Below are 24369 nucleotides of genomic sequence, written 5' to 3'. Positions count from 1 at the left end.
GAGCAACTGAACTTGAATCAGAGGTCTCGGGTTCGATCCTTCTTCGAACATCCTGCTGTCAAGCAGTAGTTATAACGGTTTCACTTGGAAATATGGATTGCAATATACTTCCAAGTGAAAAAAGCTCTGATCCGGCATTGCTGCATCTATAAGATATTCGCCCTATTACAGATTAGAAATACTATATCCGAGTACGATTTAAATGCAGCAAGATTGATGATTCAATAGGATGCAATAGGTGGAATAGATTCTAACAATGGACCCAACTCGGATATCAGTTACACGACTTTTGTTGCCAATTAGATTGGGCTCACTCGTTGGTAAAAGACTAGAACAGCTGAACTTGAATCAGAGGTCTCGAGTTCGATCCTTCTTCGAACATCCTGCTGTCAAGCAGTAGTGATAACGGTTTAATGAAAAATATGGTGTATTCATGTTACGTAGTTATAGAATTTATTAAAACTCTCCTTCGATAATTCAGGTTGTTGGGTTGTAATTTAACCCTTGTAGCTGTGGACTGTATTAAACACTGATTTGTTTGTATATTATGTATTTGTTGCAGTTCTTATTACAATCACTGATTTGTCACTAAGTTATAAGTGAAGAAGATATATTTAATTATTATTTACTATACGTGTTGTTTCGCGGACTTTACTTTTAGAAGTGAACAACTAGTTCAATTAAAACACTCCGCTACCCCCTCTACCAGGGATAGCAACCATTCCGTGTAAAGTTTAATGCCCTGAAGGTTGTCACCTTCATGGCCAATTAATAAAACTAAAATACGTCCGAACATATGGATTGCAATATACTTCCAAGTAAAAATAGTTCCGGCATTGCTGCATCTATAAATATTCGCCCTATTATAGATTATTTTAATAATAGCTCATCATACAGAGATGGAACAACTGTTTGGGTGGTAAAATAGATGTAGCACCAATTATAAGTGAAATCGTGCTGTTTTGACCAGCATATAGAACTAAGTTCTAATCGTTGTTTAAATAAAACCAATAAAAAATTTAGGATCAGCATCTTGTAAACTAGAACTTTCTAACAAATTGCAATTCAAGTACGTATTCTTCTTAACGAAGCACATGTAATCGTAAATCTTCAAACCTTTTCTATTGATGACATATTATTGACAATTGCATGAGATCTATTGTATTTACTCCAGGCGGAGAAATTTGTCCTAATGAATAGTGGCGATAGTCAGTACAAGATCTTACAGATCGTATCTTGACATCTTAAGAAATAGATAGATTTTATTACAAATACTAGATCACAATCTGTATATTTGAAGAAGTTCTGTTCAACTTTCATTTTCTGTGACAACGCAATGTGGTCAGGTCAACTTGATATGCATAGCCATTTACAAAGTAAAATATTGATTACATTTTCTCTTTTCACAAACATTATAGAAATATTTATAAATTAAATATTATTTATATATATATATATATAATATACAATAATAATAAATATAATTGCCTCCATTTACTAAAAAAAATATTTGTTCAATCTTTCAATTGTGTGAAGGGAAAGTCTTCTTCAGGAAATATTGATCATTGAAACTTGACTTAATTATTCTAAAATTAAAAGAAATCATATTTTACAATAATAACTAAGCATCAACCAAACAAAATACTCAAAAAAATATCGAAACGCACCAAAAACTACGTTTGTAAATATATATTAACACATGTTCTCCTTACTATACTATACTATACTAATACTAAAATTTCTAATTAATTTTCCTAACAAATTCTTTCTTTTATTTTCATGACTGTATGTCAAGTGCAATCCTATTATTTTATGTTTGTTTATCATAAGAAATCATAATAGTTTATCTCGTTTGATAAATTTTTGAAAAAAAAAAATTGTAAGAATCATGTAGATATTTTAGTACCTGTTTTGAAATTTGTTGTATTTAAATTTGATTTTTTTCTGAAAAATTTGAAACATTTTCTCGAAATTGTAGATGAATGCGTGAGTATAAGTGAAGAAATAATGTTTCGAGAATTTTTTTTGACTAGACTAGCCTTGATTTTATTATAGTTATTTTGTTAAATTGTATCATTAATATTGTCTAGTACTTAACTGTTTATTTCTCGATATCAGAACTGAAATTATTGAATTTAATTAAAATAAAAATATTAAACTAGTGGTGTGTGACATCGTGCCTTAAGGCAAATTGCTGGAACTTCCCGTACCGTAATGAAATGTTCGAGGAATATTAAATGTTTCAAATAGATTATTATAAATATTGTAACATTGTGTAATAATATTTATAAGAATTATATAAACTGAATAGCAAAGTTGAAATAATTTGTTTAAAGTATATTAAAACTTTAGTCAAAATTAAAAATAAAATCTGAACTATTTTCTGGATTTGAAACATTTTTTTTCCAAAAGCAATTATTTTGTTAAAACAAGCAGAAAGTTCTGTGAATAGTTCAAATCAGATGCTTAGTTCTCTCAAAAACTGTCATTTTTTGCACCTTTAGCTCTGTATCTTCGAAATGGCTGGACCTGCCTCTTCTGCCAAAAACTAATTGCCTCTTCTCCCAGTCATTACAAATTGAATTTTTTTTGATCATTCAAATCGCATTCTCCGTTTTCTCAAGAACTTGATTTGTATTTTCTGCACTCTTTGCTCCGTATCTCCGTCAAAAACTAATCAGCACATCTCCCTATCAATAGGAATCGAATGTTAGGCTCCTTTCTTCATATAAATTAGTAGTAAAAACTCTCAAAATGCTATTTGCTGTGCTATCAGGCGTTTTACACATATAGCCTAACTTCAAGGGTACATTAGAAAGATGTACTTATGGTAACATTGTGTGTTTGACGTTTGTACGTTTTCTAATTAATAATAGTTTGGTGAAAAACACATGTTTTTAGTTAATGATAGTTTATTTGAAAACTGCAGTTTTAAACACCATATGTGGTGCTACAATCAATGAAAAATCGAATCGAATCAAACAAAATTTCTGTGAAATGAAGTTGGACTTTATCGATGTGCCTTGGTGTAGATCACACCATGAATAACGAATTCTTTTCAGAAATACTCTTCAAAATGCTTGAAACCACCAAATATTCTGAGAACAATATTTTTAATAGATAAGGTATTATGTTTTGGTAAAGCGATGTTACAGGCAATGAGAAATCTCTCGCATGGATCTCACGGATCTGTCTTCGTGCAGAACATATTATAATTATATTTAACATCATAACAGCTTAAGTTATCAGAAATCAGTATCTAAATCAGAATCTAAGATCATATCCGCTTATCAACCTAATTAATCTAATTAATTGTGAAATTAATTAAAACAATTAATATTAATAATATAATTAAAATGATTTTCATTCACTTCACACTTCCAGTCGACTTCCCAAATGTGCAATTTCTCTAATGAATGAAAGCAAAACACATGCAGCCCACACATTTAGAGCGTGACTACGGAGAAGACCTTCTCCTGGAGTCATGGAGCAGAAAAAAATTTAAGTTCCAAACACATAATATTATTGATGAAATTTTGATTGTCTGCTGCTTTTTTATTTAGGAATATCTGCTGGTATATAAATGATATAAAACAGAACATTGATAAGTGACCATCGTTATTGCTAGTAATAAATTGATGTGATGTGATGATATTTGAAGATCATATGGCTATAATAAATATTGATTTTAATGGGTAGTACTGCCCTAGGGCAGGTCTATGAGCTGAGTTAATCTCTAACTCGATTCAGAGATGAATAGTGTGAGAGATTTCACATTACCATTTCACACCGCAATGAGCGAAATAAGATATTTTCAATTGGAAATATATTTTTTGTCAATATTTTTAAGTGAAAATGGGCATCCCTACTGCACGATGCCAGGCTGTGCAGAGTGGCGTTCGAACTCACGAACCCGTCCACAAGAGTCCGTGAGCTTCATCATTACGCCATGGAACACCCTTAAATTGTTATATAATATACTAACGTATGCTAGTTAAATTTTTCACTGATAGTTCTGCATGAAGATCAATTTTTACAAACCAGGAATACGTCTATTAATTTAATTTGAGAACCACTTTTTTATAATTGGTAATGTAGATGTGATCAATTTGATTTAAAAATGTTGCACGAACTTCTCAAAATGTATAGATTATTGAATTAGTCAATAAGAAATTATTATATTAATTTATGAGTGATTTTTAAGAATACCGAATTGTTGCATAATGTGAGACACTATCATAGGTTTGCAATATTAAGTTTTTTTTGCAACATCTAAATTGGTTCATCCGTTATTCTTAAATTTTATTCAAAATTTTGTTAAAATTTTCGATATTGGAGTGTATATAAAATTGGTTACAGAATATTAGTAAATTTTGTCTAGCTTTAATGTTTGAATTATTTATTTAGTTATTTGAGGAAGTGTAAAAAAATGTTTTAAATTCATATATTGCTAATTACAAAATACCGAAGTTCGCATTTCAAGTAAAATTCTTCAAAATTTTAATATCGCGGTATATTAAAGTACTTATTAAATTTTAGTTAATTTTATCTAGTTTTTATTACTAAAAATTAATTAGAGTGTCTTGAATGAAAGTGAAAAGTTATTTGAAGAAACGAATGAATGTTCTAAACCCACATTTAGAACCCATCTGGGCATTTCAAATAAGAATTGTTCAACATTTCAATATAAAAATGTATGTTTTATGGATTTTAGTAAATTTTATCTAGTTTTTGCTGATACAAACTAATAGAAGTGGCTGGTACAAAAATTCCAAGGTATTAGAAGAATTGTAAGAAAACTTGCAAAATTAAAATATGGCTAAAAATAGAGTAAAGAAATAATGTCTCTTATAATAGTTCCGAAGATACGAGGCAAAGAGTGCCAAAAACGGTAACTCAGTTTTTAGGAGAACAATAATTCAAAAAACATTTTACTTGAATTGACAAGGTGAAGAACTGATTACATTTTTGGGAAGGCAAATGTAGCGGTTATGGACTGTCAATGAAAATAAGTTTAGAAAATGTCATTTGGCGGTCGAAAATGATCATTGAACACATATACATCAAATTATCAGATCTTTTATAGAGATTTAAATAATGTGTACACATTTTGTGTGATTTTTTTGGGTTCCATACCAAGATTTTTAATTACGGTACGGGAAGTTCCAGCAATTTGCATTAAGGCATGCCATACACCCCACTAGTTTTAAAAAATAAACTCTAAAAGATAAACACAAGGCCCGCTGAAAACCGCCGGTTTTCGAGACGGGTATTTTCACCGTCCCCGATTCTAGTGTGTTAACTTGATCTTTGTCAAAATGATCAGCATTCAAATGTTTGAATTTCCCTTATATTTAGATTTTTCTGCAATTTCAATAATGTACCCTATGAGAAGTTTTTAACTAATCAAAATGTTGAATTAAAAAATTAATGGTCTTACATATGTATATATAAGGGTCAAAATAGTATCATTTAGCATTCAGACTTATAATTTTGCGCTTTCATCAAATAGTTTTATTTAAAACCAGCTGGAGTCAATAAATTTTAATTACCCACAACTTTGACTTGAAAGTAATAATAATAATCAATATTCATAATAAATATGTTATTCGTTCCTTCACCAGCAAATCCATTAGTAACAATTGCTGCGAAAATCGGTCGGCTTGTCGGCGATTGCTTGCAAGCAAATTGAAGACACGGGTCAGTAGCACATGGATGAAAACTTGATGGCATCATAAACTAAGTGTTACTTCCATTTACGAATAGATAAAATTGATAAGTTTTGATTTGAATGAAAATGGAATGAATTGAATTTTATTGCCATTGGCCATTTTATTCACATTTATAACAAGATTCCCGATCTTTGGTAAATAAAATGAGATAAATTAGAAAACTTCACCATGATGAATTTCTCTGACGCTACTGCCATATTTACATCAGCTAAAACTAATAGCACTGTAATATCAAAACACCAAAATAAAATTTATAAGATTTTAGAATATGCTGGAAAATGGAAAATAAAAAAAAGAGTCATTTCAGACTTAGGCTAGCACAAACAAGTCCCGGGATCGCTGGTTCGATCCCAGCCACGACCAAATCCGATATCAGGTAGATCTGATTCCAAATTTCTACTTGATATTATTGATTTCAAATATAAACGCAAGTAAAAACGGCTTCTCGTGGGTATAGCATATAAAATCATAGAATGTCAACAAATACTTCCAGTATAGTTAATTAGCCACAACTGGATTGGACAACTACTGGGTTGCCATCTATTCAAAAAACTATATAATACACCAAAACAATCACTGAATATCCAAGAAATTAAAAGTATAACAAAAAACTAAAATGACAACATTATTTCCTAAAGAAATAATAAAAGCAATATAAATGGCTTTAGTGTAAATTAGAATAATAAGGTCAATTACCTAGGAGTAACACTAGGCAGAAAGGTAAACTTTAAGGAACATATTAAATTCAAAACTAAACTCTGATGTTAAAAATAAATTATAAGTATTCTAAACATATCAAATAAAAGAAGGGTATATCTGTTTCTCCTGAGGTTTCTCCTTCTAGTATCATCCTTCTGGGATTTTGATGAAATTTTTCATGATGATAGAGTTGATAGTCAAATCGAATAGTTTAAAATATTGTAGGCCTATAAGAAGTGGTTTAATTGTAAAAATTAGTTAAAATTTTGAAAAATATATTAACTATTATATATGTTTCTCCATTTTGGAGCTTGGCAAGCAACAAGGAAGCAAGAATAATATAAACAAGTGGTGCCTGGCATCGTGCCTTATGGCAAATTGCTAAAACTTCCCGTACCAAAAATTAAAATTTTTGAAAAAACCTTTAATGTTTTTTGAAAACTTTGAAAAAAACTTAAAAAAAAAAAATTCTTAATTTTTTTTAAAAATATTTGACTTTTTTGAAGAATTTGATTTTTTTTTATTTTTTTTATAGTTCTAAATTTTTTTCATACTTTGAATTTTTCTGAAAGTTTTGAACTTTTTTTAAAGCAGTCTAACGGATAAACATTGGTACGGAACCTATATAAATGTGAACAAAATTCATACTTATTAAAATCTCTATAAATTATCTGATAATTTTATGTGCATATGTCTAATGATCATTTTTGACCGCCAAATGTTTTTTTTATTATTTTTTTCACTCGATCTCTGAAACTGCTACACTCGCCTTCGTAAAAATTAGATTACTAGTTAGATTATTAGTTTTTTTGAGTTATTCAAATCGGACGCTCCGTTCTCCCAAAAACTGATTTATTAATTTTGGCTCTTTTAGTCTAAGATATTCAAAATGAATAGACCTGCCTTTGGTGAAAACAAATCAGCACGTCTTCTTATCAATACGAATCGAATGTATCTGCACACATACACACATACATTCATTTTTTGTAAGGTATGCCAAAATGTTCAGAAACATTCGAAACGTAAAAATATATTAAAATTTTCACTTTCGATTTTTTTGCGATTATTATCATATAACTTACTCTACGGGAAATTAATAAATTACAAAACTAAGAAATCTAGTAACTCTACGTTTTATACAAAAGAAAATTCTACATGACACTCCCGAAAATTATGGATTTACTTACAAAAATTTCAAAATCATTAAGATCCATAAAAATCGGCTTAAATTTTTTTTTCAACAGTTAATTACAAGAAAACGGCTTGGTAGATTTTCACCTAAAACTAATCTCAGCTAATATCTTTCGAACAGTTTTTGATTTTTTAAAATCGATTCGGTAGTATGAGCTTAAATGTGGACGAAACGTTTAACATTTTTTTCCAAATGACAAAGAAACGGTTTGGCAGATCGTCGCACAAAACTGACAAATGATAGTCCTCATCGAGATACATCGAATGGCTTTTACATTTTTGAAATCGGTCCAGCTGTTTTTGTGAAAACGTCGATTTACGGCCAAAAATCTGTTCACATACACGCACACACACACACATACTTCTTCCAAATTTGTTCTCATTCGATTCAGAATGGCTTGAAACGTCGAGAAAACATAAAATTAGCAAATTGGATTTTTTGATGAAAACATAAACTTCTCCTTCGGGAAGATAATAAAATATAAATAGTTTAAAGTATTCAAGTAATAATAATTATTTTGTTGTCTTGAAATAAAGAAACGCTTTTATGTAAAAAATTCATAAAATGAACTTATACTACATTTCTAAATTAATGATATAAAAATATTGAAAAAACAGAACATTCAATTCATTATTTTTGTATATAGAAGTTTCAGAAATTTTTCTTTACCAATACACCACTAGTATTACGAATATATTGTTTTAATTGCTATTGCTATTGATTTATTTTGCAATTTTCAACCGGCATAAAACTTTAGTGCTATCAGTTGTAAATTATTATTTTATTGCGATATCGAACACATTCACAGGAGTTCGTGGGCCAACGAACATTTACAATGCACTATTAAATTTACTATTAAATTTACTATATATGTACTATTATTATTTATAAGCAAATCTGGTCGAATGTTTATTGCAGGGATTGTAGTCACGTGCAACTCTGGTCGTAAATAAATATATAATATAAATGCACACAAACATACATACATACATGCATGCATACATACATTTATGCATACACATACATACACATTTAACCAAGAATTTAGAATCTAAATTCTCAGATAAATCTGAATAGATTGATCAATATATTTCAATATATTATTTGAAAATAATATTTGCGCATGAAGAAAGTTTATATTTTTGTTCAATGTATTGCAAAGACTACATTATTATGAATTGGACTTTAAGTCCATCCATTGGGAAAATTATGTTCCCATGCCACAACATGGATCTCTCTTTAGATAAAACACTTGATTTTTTTTTAGATATTTTTGTTCGTTTATTAAAGCCATGGTATGACCAGCATAGTTCAAGCAGACTAGCATTAAAAATACTCATACTTTATCTAAATCGGAAGAATCCAATAGCATATAGAAGATGGTGCACCACAAGGGAGTGTTCTTGGAACAATTTCATATACGGTATCCCTACATTAAAAAAAAGTAATTCATATATTTCTCAACATTTTGATGGCGATCTATTATTGCAGTCATAAAGAACCCATTGTAGTATGAATTAAATTACAAATACACCAAAATAATATTGAAGATTGGATCAAGAGCTGAGACCAAATAAAACTAAATTAAGACAAATCGCACCATACATACATTCAGCCAGAGAAAGAATAACTGTCGAACTGATTGTTTGAATGGCAAACAAATTTCACAAAAAATGTCGTAAGATATTTGGATAATTATCTGGACAAAAAATTAACATGACAACCACATATCAAGTCGAAAATTCAGCAAATAAAACTAGGATGCACGAATTGCGGTAGCTTATAGAAATACTCTAAACTTTTATTAGAAATCCAAGTTTAGATGTATAAATCCGCTCTGAAGCATTTGTGGACTTATAACTTATTGTTAAAGCTATGAAGTTGCCCAAGTAACTCTAATTTTGTTAGGATGCAACAAATACTACCAAAGAGTTTAAGGAATATTATAGACGTACCTTGGTATGTCTACAATTTTACAATCCATAATAATATAAATCACACTGCGAGTATGAGATAATTAAAGACAGAAGCACTATTCATATATCCAGTAAGTCTCATATATCAACTAAGACCAGTTCTCAGTGTACTAGCAATAAGAAAACTCAAAAAATGTTGACCTATGGACCTGAATTAGCCTTAATTAGAAAATCGCTCTCTGGTGTGATTTCTATAAATTTATTAATTTCCCGTAGTTATTGTGATCGTCCAAAAACCTAAATTGATTTTTTTTGCATATGTTTATTTTTGGAATGTTTCTGAACATTTTTGCATACCTTAGAAAAAAATGGATGTGTGTGTAAGTGTGGATACAATTTTTCATCGACGATTTCGGACGTACCGTACAACCGATTACAATAATTCATAAAACAATCGATACCTATTATATAGGGAGTTGTGCTGATTAGTTTTTGGGAAAGGTCGGTTTTAGAAATACGAAGCAAAGAGTGCAGAAAATCGAGTTTTTGAAAGAAATGAGCATCCGATTTGCATGATCCAAATAGCATTCAATGCGTAATGATAGGGAGAAGTAGTGATTTTGGCAAAGACAGGTCCAGTCGTTTTGGCGATACGGAGCTAAATGTGCAAAAATGGCAGTTTTTGAGAGAACTAAACATCTGATTTCAATGAATTAAAAAACTTCCTGACAAAATATTGATTGGACAAAATATTTTTTTTTCTATTTCATTTTTTTTTTTGAAAAATATATTTTTTGAATAAAGAAAATAATTTGGATTTTAATTATAACTCTAGCTAAAGTTCTAAACATTATATATACTTCAAATAAATTTTTTTAACTTTGCAATTCAGTTAATACAACTCTTATAAATATTAGACAATGTCCTTGATTTTAAATCCGATTAATTAATTAAGTGAAATAAACGCCGTGGTCCAATTCTTATGCTTTTATATTTTATCTATAAAATAAGAATAATGAAAATAACAGTATTTATAATAAGCTATTTGAAAACATTTAATATACCTCGAATTTTTTTTAAATTTATTTCATTAAGATACGGAAAGTTCCAGCAATTTGCCTTAAGGCACGATGCCATACACCACTAGTTCTCTTAAATAATATTCACTTTATTTTTATGTTATCACAATGGCTCATAATTTGCTACTTATAGTATCAATAAGAAAAAGTTAATTTTATCACATGGGTTTACCTTAAACAAACAAATGCAAAGAATCATATTCTTTGAAGTACTTTAAAAAAAGTGCATCTCACAGACCACGGATGCATTTTACATAAAAAACTTCTGCCATTGAGTTATACTCTTAAAAAATATCTTTTTATACCATAAACAGGAAACAAAGTCAGAATTTGCAGTCTTATTAATTAACATTACCAGTATCTAGATTGCCAACTGGATCTGGAGGCGTATTTAATAAACATTTAATAATTCACTTGTCATATTCAAATAACAACAACATTCCAGTATCAAATAGTTTGAAAAGAGAATGTTTCGTAGACCTACGTTTGTGTTACCCACGCATTTTACGTAAGTCGCGACAATTTCCATTTCAAATGTAAATTTCTACCATTCATTCTTATTAAACAGTAGTAAAATAAATTATAAATGTTATAAAATTCCCTTTTGTATGTACAATAGATTTGACAGATTTTGCTGTGCCCACCAGAGAGCATTAGTTGAGAACCAATGATTTATTTCTGCGTCAAGATCTCTCGATCTAAAATAAGTTGGTCTTTCAAATATATATTTTTATTCCTAAATATCTTGAGAAAAATGAAGATACTTTGTTTTTAAAAAGTTCTTTATATCAGCTTTTATATTAATTATATTATATTATTCTACTTATAATATAAAAAGTAGTACAAAAGTTGTAAAATAATAAATGAAGTAGTACCAGCATTGTCTCATAAGACTCTTTTGAAAAAATACTCAAAAATTTTACAATATCTCGAAATTCGCAAGGAAGTCAATTAGGGATAAACCACATTTTAAAATGTCAACCGAGCCAACGTAATAATATCCAATTGTCCAACTTTTTTATTACCATAAGTTGCATTCAGCAGAAATGCAAAAAATCGTTTTTGTATAAAAATCTTTTTTTTTCAATGTGATCAGATCTAATGATCCTCTTGTCAAAAGTTAAGATCATTATATTTTTAAACATTGTCAATTACATACTATTTCATAATTCTTCAAAATATTTCTTAAAATATCAATCAATTCAAAAATCAATATATCAATTTTGGACTTGCTTCAGAACGTCAATGGTGATGAATTTTATAATATCTAGCAATATCAGCAATGTCTTTGAGATACTTTCAAAAAATAAAAATTTTCAGAAAAAAGCAATTTTTTCGAAATATCTAGGGAACCAATCAAAATTTAAATTTGGAACTTATTTCAGAATATGGAACACGTCGCTTTTTATAATACCTAACGATATCAACAATATTCCACAAGCCGTTTTTTGAGGTATTTCTAAAAGAACTAGTGGGGTGTATGACATCGTGCCTTAAGGCAAATTGCTGGAACTTCCCTACTGTAACGAAATGTTCGAGAAACATTAAATGTTTTCAAATAGATTATTATAAATACTGTAACATTGTCATATTTATAAGAATTATATAAACTGAATTGGAAAGTTGAAATTATTTGTTTAAAGTATTTTAGAACTTTAGTCAGAATTAAAATTAAAATCTGAATTATTTTCGATATACAAAAAAAAAATCTTTTTCGAAAAAAAAAATTTTTGAAAAAAAAAATTTTGAAACAATTTTTTTTTTTCTAAAATTAATTATTTTGTTAAAACACGCAGAAATTTAAATAGGACGCTTAGTTCTCTCAAAAACTGCCATTTTTTGCACATTTAGCTCTGTATCTTTGAAATGACTGGGCGTGCCTTTGCCAAAAACGAATAATCACTTCCCCAATCATTACTAATTGAATGCTTTTTAGATCATTCAAATCGGATGCTCCGTTCTCTCAAAAACTCGATTTCTATTTTCTGCACTCTTTGCTATTTATCTCGTAACTGCTGGACCTGCCTTTGCCGAAAACTAATCAGCATATCTCCCTATCGATAGGAATCGAATGTTTTTTGAACCATTCAAATCGGTTGATCCGTGCGCCCGAAAACGTGGACGAAAAATTGTATCCATACATACATACATACATACACACACACATCAATTTTTTTTTAAGTATGCCAAAATGTTCAGAAACGTTCAAAACTTCGAGAAATGCAAAAATTTTCGATTTCTATTTTTGGGCGATTACAATAACTTACCCCACAAAAAGTTAAAAATTTTCAAAAAAAAAAAGCGACACATTTAAATTTTTCTTCAAAAAAACTCAAAGTTTCACAAATATATCGAAAACCAATGAAAATATCTAGTTGAAACTTTTTATTGAATGACAGCCAAGTAGACTTTTATAATATTCAATAACACCAAATATGTAGTAAAAACTATCGAATTTTACCCAAACAAAAACTATTTTGTTTCCTCTTTTTTGAATATCGCTAAAACCTATAAAAATATGTAGTTGCTTTCAAAGTCAGAATGAGGTCTTAATTGGAGTCATTGGTTCACAAAACTAAAAAACTCATGTCATTTGACATTTTTCTGAAAATACGAATAAAATGCTTCAAGCGAAATCCATAAAAGCCTTCCTCGAAAGATGGATTGTGTGGTACCAGATAATTTGTTAAAGTAGCTCTTTAGTTACTTACCTTTCTGATTGACAGAAAAACATCGAAACAAAAATCATTAACCATTCCTTTCTTTATATACTTACATTTATATTAAAGGGTTCGATTACATTTAAGAGTGATTTTCTAAATATCTCATTTCCAAAAACGTATTCAAGTTTATGACCCATTAAATTCGACCCATTTCCGAATTATATCATTAACCTCTATAGATCTGGTGCAATTTGCAGATTTACAGATCTCATGAGAACACCACAATGCATATATTGAAATGGATTCGTATAGAATTTAATAGCTTATAAGTTTCACAAAGTTGTAAATATGATTTATGACGTGGAAAATAGAATAAACGAAGTCATAGGTGCGAAAAAAAATTTATTAGTCGAAGTCTGAAAGTAAAATCGGAGCAAATGGGAGAAGGTTTGTGTGCATTCATTAAATTTTATAGGTTAAGATCTATTGATAAAAAGTTTAAGTGCAAATAAAACACATTCACTCTCTAAACGCAATAAAATCTGTTTTATATGATGTACTTTTGACAAACTAGTACTAGTCGTGAATTGGCATTTTGAATATTTTTAATACAAAAGTAGTTCGTCATGATATTTAAATGCAGAAAAAACAGATAAAGTGCTAAATTTGGATATTGGCAATTCACCTTTCTAAGAAGTGCAACAAGAGCTACCCTCAGATTTTTGAGATGTTGGAGGAGAATGTGAAAAATGTCAATAAATTCAGAATTTGCTGCTAAATTTTGGAGAGAAAAATTCTACTCTATAAGATTGTGAAAAGAACAAGAAGCTGGATCGGAACCTTAAGAGCTGAATGGCGTCATTTGAGAAAAAATAAGACCGCTGAAAGGATGCAAATGATGGACTTTGCAAAAAGAGAAAATACAATGAAATAAAAAAGTACAATATATGGAAGTACAACTTTGAGAAATAAAAATTGTTATATAAATAAGGAAAAAAATGACATGAATTAAATGTTATAGTCTCTTCTTATGAACCTGCCTTCATCTAACGATATTAATAAAGATATTTATTAATTTCGTGAAAGAAGGAATAACATTTACTTCTAAAACTCCATTTAATTCATTTTACATTTTCTCGTCGTTTTTACTCAGTTTGAAAAGTTTGGAACAAAATGAAAAAAGCTAAATGTATGAGGCCGCAAATTATTTCTTTCGTCCAAGATTTCTTTTTAGTACAATTTTCAATAACTTATTTGATTTGATAAAATGTTATTAAAGAAATAGTTACTTTCCACGACCTCCTTGCTGCAACATTATTTTTTAATTAAGAAAATATTAGAGCAACTGTTTTCCTTAATTGAACTCGAAACAAAATCTTGAAACTCTTTTTAAAACTTTTAAAGCAGGCTCCCCCCCTTAAGGTCCCTCACAGCTGCATTGGTTGAAATAATTTTTATTTTTCATACATGAATTGATTAGTATAATACACTAATATAACACTTTATATATTCCTTTGCCTTCAAACATCCCTCGACTCTCTTTTACCTGACCCATACCCTTATTTCAAACCCCATGAGAGACCCTAATTTCAAGCCCAACTGCATCACTATATTCTTGCAAATGTGGTATGACCGTGTGGCCTAATGGATAAGGCGTCGGACTTCGAATCCGAAGATTGCAGGTTCGAGTCCTGTCACGGTCGACTAATATTTTACAAAATATTGTAAAAGTAATTATTTTAGTTAGCTTATTCAATAATTTATCAGAAAAGAAAACAAGTAATGCATGGCATCGTGCCTTAGCTTTCCGCACAGGAATTTAAAATTGTTTGAAATTTTAGATTTTCTGTTTCAAAGCAAAGTTAAACATTACGAATTTTGAAATGTAAACAAAGTTTGTAATTATTATTGAAATTTCTATAAAATATCTGATAATTTGATGTGCGTATGTCTACTGATCAATTTTGGCCACGGCATTTTTTTTACTTTTTTAATGGATCTCCAAAACCGCTAGATTTACCTTTTCAAAGATGTGTTTTTTGAATCAATCATATCGAATCCTCTGGTTCGTACAAAATTGTCATTCTTGTTACTTTTCACCCCGTATCTTCAAAACGGCTGGACCTGTTCTGATCAAAAACTAATCAGCAAGTCTGAACATCAAAATGAATCGAATGTTTTTTGAATCATACAAATCGGACGATCCGCTCCCTTAAAATTAATATTCTTGTTACTTCTTGTCACATATCTTCGGAACGACTGATCCTGCCGTGGCAAAAAACTAATCAGCACGTCTCCCCATCAATGCGAATCGAATACTTTTTGAATCATTCAAATCGGATGAATCGTGCTCTTGAAATCGTGGACGAAAAATTGTATCCAAACATACATACTATATACATACACATATACATCTAATTTTTTCTAAGGTATGCCAAAATATTTAGAAGATCCTGAAATCTAAAGATATGCAAAACTTTTCATTTTCGATATTTTTTGCGATTAAAATAACATACCCTACGGGAAGTTAATAAAGTTTAAAACAGTGCATCATGGCAAAAGTTGGATTATTCATATTGGCCCATTAATATTCAAAATTTTTAAATTCTGAATTCCAAAACATTCATAATCATTTTCTACATTTTTGTTTATTTGTCAATTTATTGCTATTATCTAATTTGATTTACATTAACAGAGCATCGAATTCAAATTTTTGGAAAAAACTCAATTGAATTTCTAATGAACTGTTATGCCATCTCTCGGAATCGTGCAATATTATAGAGCAACATGTGGTAACACCAAAGGATTGGTAACACTGTGCTACCCCTTTGGCGACACTGTTACGCCACAGAGGAGCAAGGAGCAGTTCAAGTTCAGTCTCAATTCAACCATTATAGCAAACACTTCCATTTTATTGAAAATTCTGTCTGTAAATTCTGCTTATAAATATATTTTATGTCATGTGTACGTAAGTCTTTTATTTATTCTGAATTTATCATTTTCTGCAAATTGGCACAACAGAACATAGTACGATAGTTATTCACTTGATATATATAGTATATATTATATACTATTTGGTATTATGTAGTTCATTTGGTTTATTAGAGTTTAGATAGTAAAATTACTGAAAGTCAAATTGGACCTTTGTGCTCCGCTCTACTCTACGCCTCATGCAACCTTGCAATTGTTATTGTTAGTCTGTATGTAACAATTGGTATAACAAAGTTAATATAATAATTATTTTGGATAAGACCTTACTTTACAAAATATTTGGTATAAAATTAATAAGCATAAAAAACAAGAAGACACATCTGTTGTAAAAGAAAGTAAAAGTTTAGATCAATGTATATACGATATATCCTTCCACTAACCTTTAAACTTCCATAAGGTCTCTCAGCAACAATCCTTTTCTCATCGCAACCTGCACTTCCTTGCTGAGGCAAGGAAGCAGTTGACAACGCCTCCTTCATGTTGGCTATTTCTCTCGAAACTCTGTCTTCGGTATCAAAATATTTTGGAAGATCATCGCCTTTACAAGCCATTTGACACAGCAATCGAGTCCGTCATAGAAAAGTTGATCTTGTCTAAGTCGTTATAAGTGAATTATAAATATTAGAAAGATGTTGTTGGAAGTGGTTTGATGTTGAACTACGAAATCTAAAGATTCGGTTTAGATGACAGTTCAAGCGGAAATGTTGTTGGATTTTTCATAGTTTTGTTGCTTTGGTGGTTTCGTTAGAGTTGAGTAAAATTTTTAGATTTTCACGTAGTAGTCTTGTTGAATTTCAGGTTTCATCATGCCGGGTCCTGGAAATAAAAGAACTATAATTAGTATGGATTATTAACATATAGGTTTAATTTAAATAAAAACTAGTGGTGTGTATGGCATCGTGCCTTAAGGCAAATTGCTAGAACTTCCCGTACTGTAATTAAAAGTCTTGGTGGGGCACCCAAAAAAAATTACACAAAATGCGTACACATTATGAAAATCTCTATAAAATATCTGATAATTTAATGTGCATAAGTCCATTAAACATTCTTGACCGCCAAATGACATTTTTTTGAACTTATTTTTATTGAGAGTCTATAACCGCTGGACCTGCCTTCCCAAAAACCAGCTTTACATCTTGTCAATACAAGCAAAATGTTTTTTGAATAATTAAAATCGGACGTTCCGTTCTCTTAAAAACTGAGTTACCGTTTTTAGCACTCTTTTCCCTGTATCTTCGGAACGTCAAGACCTGCCTTCGCCAAAAACTAATCAGCACGTCTCCTTATCAATATGAATCGAATGCTTTTTGAATTATGAAAATCGGCTGAACTGTGTTCCCGAAATCGTCGACGAAAATTTGTATCCGCACACACACACACACACATACACATACACACACACATACATCGATTTTTTCTGAGGTATGCCAAAATGTTCAGAAACCTTTAAAACGTGAAGATATATAAAAAAATCATTTTCGATTTTTTTGCGATTATTATAACTTGCCCTACGGGAAGTTAATAAACTAGTTGAAAGTGGCATTTTGCCTTAAGGCAAGTTGCATAAACATCCCAAAATGTGTAATAATTGACCTAATTAACCGAAAATGAAATTCAGATGTTTAGATAACAATTTCAACTGTTCATCTCGAAAATCAAGTTTTCGCTTTCAATTGAATCTAAACGTTGTGATTTCTAATTGAATTTTCGTAAAAACTTTTACATTATTTGTAAAATTATTAATTATAGTGCACAGACACGTGTGCATGCATGTACATACTCCAATTGTAGCTTATTGTTCTAAAACTGATTTAAAGATTCAACAAATTTTGTAAAATTTCATGAAAAACGTCGACTTTTATTTTTAAACCTAATAAATTATTTTGTGAAGAATTAAGCAACTGCTTGAAGAAAATACTGTTATGATTACGTGAATGTACGTGGTTCTAGATATTACTGAATGGTAACATTTTTTACAAAACTAGAGAAATTTTGAAGACTGTTCATTTACTTTTTGTGCTAATTAAAAAGCCATTTCTAATTGACTTGATTGACGTATCACATCACAAAAGTCACTTTTCAAACTTTGATGAATCTTTAAAATTAACCTATTGAAAGTTGGCAATTTTTTTTTTCAACTTAATTACAAGAAAACGGCTCGGTCGATCTTTACCTAAAACTAATTAGACAATCATCCCAAACAATGTATGTTTTACACTGTTTTGCAAATTACAAAGAAACGGCCCGGCAAGAGAAAATATAGTCCTCAATTCCTCATCGAGTTACATCGAATGGCTTTTAAATTTTAGATATCAGTCCAGCCGTTTTTGAAAAAAACGTCGATTTAAGGTAAAAAAAATCTGTTCACGCAAACGCACACACACACATACTTTTTCCAAATTTAGTTTCATTCGATTCAGAATAGCTTGAAACGTCGATAAACGTCATTATAGTAAGTTCAGCTCGGAATTCGAGATACTCAGCTGTGCTGTAAGTCTGTAAATACTTGTATATTGTAAACGACACCTAAAAGTTTTTTCAAAACCTACATATGTTTTGTACACCCTATCATATGTAGGTTTTGAGACAACTTTTAGGTGTCAATATGCAAGTATTTACAGACTTGCAGCTTGGTATCTCGAATTCTGAGATTTTTACCCAATTTAAGCTTAAATGACTGGACTACAAAGAAACATAATTAGCGAATCGGATTTTTTAATGAAAAAATAAGCTCCTCCTTCGAGAAGTTAAAAATCATTAAAAATATATAAAAATCTGCTTATTTTATAATTGACCTTATGTAAGACCAATAATAAATATGTTATTGTCATAACATAAAAATATATTAAGGCGATGGCAAAGATCTAATAACTCCAAATTAATGAAAATGCCTTTTGCTTGTGTATTTTTTCAAGACATTGCCCTGTTGATATTACCTCGATTTTGTTTGTCCTGATGACACTAAATTGCTAATTATTCCCATAGAATAGTAGTATTATTTAAAGACTCATCTAAATAAATATTGCTCTACTAACATGATGTATTGATAATTTCTACTTATTCATGCGTAAGTTCATTGATTTCTCTTTGTTAAGTGCTATACGCAATGGATATAATGAACGTGATGTTAAATATTAATAAAAAAAATTGTTTGGATCATCCAAGTTGAACTCAAATAGCAAACGATTTACTCATGCATTTTATATTACTATCAGTGCATACGCCCTCTATATTGCAATGCAATTTGACTCTGAGAAATCTGATACCAGCAAAAATAGTTCAACCAGTAATCTCAAAGAATTTGTTGGTGTTCTTGAGGAAGAGCAGAAAAACCAAGAAGATGTATGGATGCTGTCAAATGAGTTAAAGAAAAGAATACAAAGTTGTAATGGTCCAGTATGTATGCTGTGATAGAAGAGATTAGAAGATTAGTTGAGTACAAGAAGAACTTGAAACTCCCAATATACCAGAATCTGCTAACCGAAAATACAACTAGACGACTTAAGAAACATGTTGACGTTAAGACTTAGTTGGTTCAAAAGTATTCAAGGTTTAATTAATGCAATGTCAAATCTAAAATGTTTACAATTAGAGGTTGGGCAATATTTTAACACCCTGTATAGTGTAAACTGTCACTAGAATTACTAAATAGGCTTTATTATTGATATAATCACCATTGATATAATCATAGACAACACATCTAGTCTAATTATAAGAGATTATGAGAAAAATTGTATGCATAGTTTATACATACATATACATATACACTATAGAAGGTCGATTTGTATGTGTCAAAAATAGTCACTTGGGCACATATGATTTTCAGATACTAAGGATCAAAATAAGATACTTTGCTGAAGAAACTATACCTCTAAAATGAATTTTGATGTCCTGTGCATTGACCCAAAAATAAGGGTCGAAATTTGAAAAATTCCATTTTGACCCATTCAAAGTGACCCAATCGCGACCAAATGTATGACCGACCCCCGAAACCGACCGACTTTCGAAGTCAGATTCACCCATGCCCCTGGTTCAAACCCAGGGACCTCTCCTGAGCGGTTTTTCAACATTTAACCCTTATCTTTGGGTCAATGCACGGCAATCGGAATTCATTTTAAAGGTATGGTTTCTTGAGCAAAGTATCTTATTTTTATCCTTAGCATCCAAAAATTATATGTGCCTAAGTGACCTTTAAATCGACTCGCCCTAATATGCATGTACATCTTATTTGCAATTATATGCAACAACATAGTTCTTAAAAACTACTTTTCCTAGAGCTCACTTTTGTAAGCTTTAATTATTCACAAACCAACAGTTTATATTGCAAAAACATAGGTAATTTCCAATAAAAGCTTATTTTTGAAATAAAGAATAAGTTATGCAATCTTATAGATATTCTATTTTATGACGAGCAAGCTGAGTTCGATTGCGGAAGAGACTAGTAAAGTGCTATGTCTGGAGCATAGTTCTGTACAGATCAGAAACATGGACTCTAATAACCGACCGACCGATAAAAACTACCTCTTTTAAGATAGTAAGACCATTAGCAAAATCGATCCGGACCTGTAGTATAATTTAGAACCTATTTTGTACTAATTTGTACCAATAATAAAATTATAATTTAGAATTTCAGATTTAGTACCTTTGGTACTTGTTTGGAGACTAAAGGTGTATAAAATGTGAACTACTAAAATCTAAGGCAAAAAGTGGTCTTGCTAGCTTAATATTAAAACTAGCAGGGCCACGTTTTTTTTAAATGGCACGTGGTACAAATTTCTTATAATTGGTACAAATTAGTACAAAATAGGTACTAAATAATGCAAAAGGTCCGGATCGATTTTCAAAAATACAAAAGCTATTTGGAGAGTTTCAGAATGTGGTGCTAGGAACAAATGGACAAGATAAAGTCGACTGATGAGATAACAAATGAAGAAGTGTTAAGTGGAAGAAGTGGAAGTGAAAAACTGCCCTAAGCACGATCAGTAGAAAACAAGGGGAAACTGAATCGGACCCATTCTGCGAAAAGAGCGGCTACTACACGAGGTTGTCGAAGGTGAAATAGAAGGACTGAAAGGATTGAAAAGAAGAAGAATGCAGGTGGTTGATGACTTAGACGAAAATAGAAAATACAGGAAATTGAAAGCCAAAGCACAAGACCAGGTTGCATGAAGGCAGAAGCATGGAAATAAAAATGCATAAAAGTGTATACAAGTTGATTGATGGTAATGGAAAAAAACAGTAGAGGGAAAGGTACATCATTGATTTGTGGTGCTCTTACACCATTGCCTTCGCGCAGACAACCATTTACAATTATTATTCTATTTTACCCAATGAAAAAGTATGCATTAGCCATTTGACAATCTTTTATCTCGTCGGTGGGTTTATGAATATCAACTTAAATAATTTATGCAAAAATAACCGTTTTGCATCGATATCACCATAGTTCACATCGTCTTAGTAATTATCTATGCAGTATCAGTATGCAAAATCTACATGACCAGTTATGTTGTTTTGCGACAAAACACCATTTAGCAGACTTGTTTAGCAACTGCCTTTTTATTTAGTAGACTTGCTAAAATTATTATTTTATGGAACTGTATTTTTATGCAGATTCGACTGGAAATGCCAAAAAAATACAGGGGTAATAGATAAAAAATTAAATGCTTGAGCTGGAATATCAGTCTTAGCTCTTTCCGAAAATCTGAAGTAGTATTTTCTGAACAACAATCAGGTTTTAGCATTCTATATAGAGTCAACTCTCTTATAACGAGGTACTCTAGGAACGCGGTTTCTATACTGAACGCGGATCTGAAATTGCTATAGCCCGCCTATAACACGGCACTTTAATGGCGCGGATTTCGGTCAACAGCCCATAAGTTCCTTGCGCGCAACCTATGAATGAGTATATTAACCAGATATAATGCAAGAAGCTACAATATAAGTATTTTTATCGACTATTTTATCTTCTACGATATGTTTATAAAATGCCAATTTATATCAAAGATATGCAGCGACGTCGGTTTTAGTAGTGTTAGAGCTTTTTCATAGAACAATAGTCTGGAGTTGAATCCATTATCTTACTCACCAATAGGCAAAATTCCAATAGTTCAGATAGACGGACAATTGTCTTATTTTATTATTAGAAAACGAATGAACTTCTCACCGTCTTCCATGTCATTTATTTTCTTTGATGCATGTAAAGTATTAATAGCCTATTATTAAATTATTACTTACTAAGTTCATTTTAATATGAATATATGTACAAGTATATGTATAAGTGAATGTATTATTATAAATACCGTTAATAATGATGAGTGAAATTTCACCATGATTGTAACTTGTACTTTCTTAACCTGTTGTTATCGACTTCCTGACACTGACACTGACATTAACAATTTTCTCTCACGTGTCAATAATAAATCTTAACTTAAAACGTATATTGTGAATTCTCTTCATAGTTTTTAAATAATTGAATTATAGGTAAAATTAATTATGGATATAAAAATATCATTAAAACTGTGGAAAGGAGAAGCATTTCCATTTCTCCAAGACTTTATACTCTACGTCAAGGTTTCTTCTTGATAGTTTTTCTCTTCGTATATATGTTTTTATCAGTATTTTTCTCGGTGCAAATATTTTCATTTTTTTTATTGTTTGAAAGACATTTTTTGCGGAATGTATCCAAACTATTACTCTTTTCCTATAATTACATAATACAGTTGACAATTCGCCAATCTTAGACTTCAATCCTTCTATTTGTTTTTTGAAAGACGTCTTAAAAGTATATACGAGTTTGATTTCCTGTGTTCCTTGTCAATCTCTTAAAATAGAAATCAATTTACAATAATTAAGTTATCGCCCACATGAGCAAAAAATATTGTATGTCAAAATTTCTATTTCCATTAATCTATAAAATTATTTAGATTTCAGTCCATGGAAATCTAATAGATTATTTAAAGTCGCCTGGCCAGCATCTTTTCAGTATCCTTGGAGAAGCAGAATTTATCAAAGAATGGTGGTAGCTGTGATCAATTTCTGTGTGGATTATGCTTCTGTTTTGGATGACTTTCATTACATATGAAATACCTAAGTCGTTATGAATAATATGGTTTAGTATATTTGTCCAACTACATACCTTAGTACCTTCTTTTCAAGCAGCAGCAGAGCTTCAAATTTCTTTTTATGAACCAATGTGGGTTTAGAGCTTGATTTGTTAAATTTTGACGAGTAGCTTTCAGATTACTTTGCTGTTCAAATTCATATGAAAGTATACAACAACCTTGTTTTGGGGTATTGCATTTATGTTTAGGTTCACTTCCAAGCAAGTTTCTTTTCTCAACAAAAAAATTACAGCTTTGATTTGGGTTCATTAAATTTTAGTTTCTATGTTTTAAACCAAATCTCTATTTTGTTCAGATATGTTGGAAGATTCTGTAAAGTTATGTTAGAATTTTAATCAGTGGCCATAACTTCAATATCATCGAAAATAGTACAAGTAAAATCACTAGATTCTGGAAAGACTTTTGTGTAAATGAGATAGAGAAATGGACCTAAGACAGTGTCCCTGAGCACATCTGCATTCATTAGTTTTGTTCATTCATTCATCAGTGAAAGGTTTTATTATAAATATATTTCCCAGAAAAAATGGAAATTTTTGGCATTACTGCAAAAATATTATATATAGTCAACCCTTTTATAACGGGATGCAAGAAATTCAGAACTAGCAGTGAAGTTAATATACAAGATATACAAAAGAGAATCATAAATTATTACTATTTGATTTCTCGGATTTTGAGCTTGATATGTTGAATTTTGGCCTTGAGTTGTTTCCAGGTTAGTTTGCAATCCAAATGCATACCCAACCATGCATTCCCATTGGTTCTCCGTTAGGTTCACTTACGGGTCGGTTTCTTTTCTCAACAAAAAGGTCATATCACTAGATTTGGGTTCGTTAAATTTCAATATTTATGTCTTGAACCAAGTCTCGATTTTGTTCAGATAAATTTCAAGATTCTGTAAGGATACACTGGGATTCTGATCCGCTACCAACAAGTAAAATCACTAGATTCTGAAATGTCTGAAATTCTCTGATAGAGA

General features: G+C 30.4%; 1 protein-coding gene and 1 non-coding gene across 2 annotated transcripts in view; one reads left to right on the top strand and one right to left on the bottom strand.

The window, feature by feature from the left end:
* Positions 1-24369, bottom strand: part of LOC113386946 — a 729443-nt gene that overhangs the window by 448689 nt on the left and 256385 nt on the right. The gene's annotated exons all lie outside the window — the stretch shown is intronic.
* Trnar-ucg lies at positions 14912-14984 on the top strand. Its single transcript has one exon. It is a non-coding gene; the product is annotated as a tRNA-Arg (tRNA).

Source organism: Ctenocephalides felis, unplaced genomic scaffold, assembly GCF_003426905.1.
Source record: "Ctenocephalides felis isolate EL2017-DRISC unplaced genomic scaffold, ASM342690v1 CF-g0.4_SCAFFOLD_00845, whole genome shotgun sequence".
Taxonomy (NCBI): Eukaryota; Metazoa; Arthropoda; class Insecta; order Siphonaptera; family Pulicidae; genus Ctenocephalides; species Ctenocephalides felis.
This window is presented reverse-complemented; position numbering and strand designations above follow the sequence as displayed.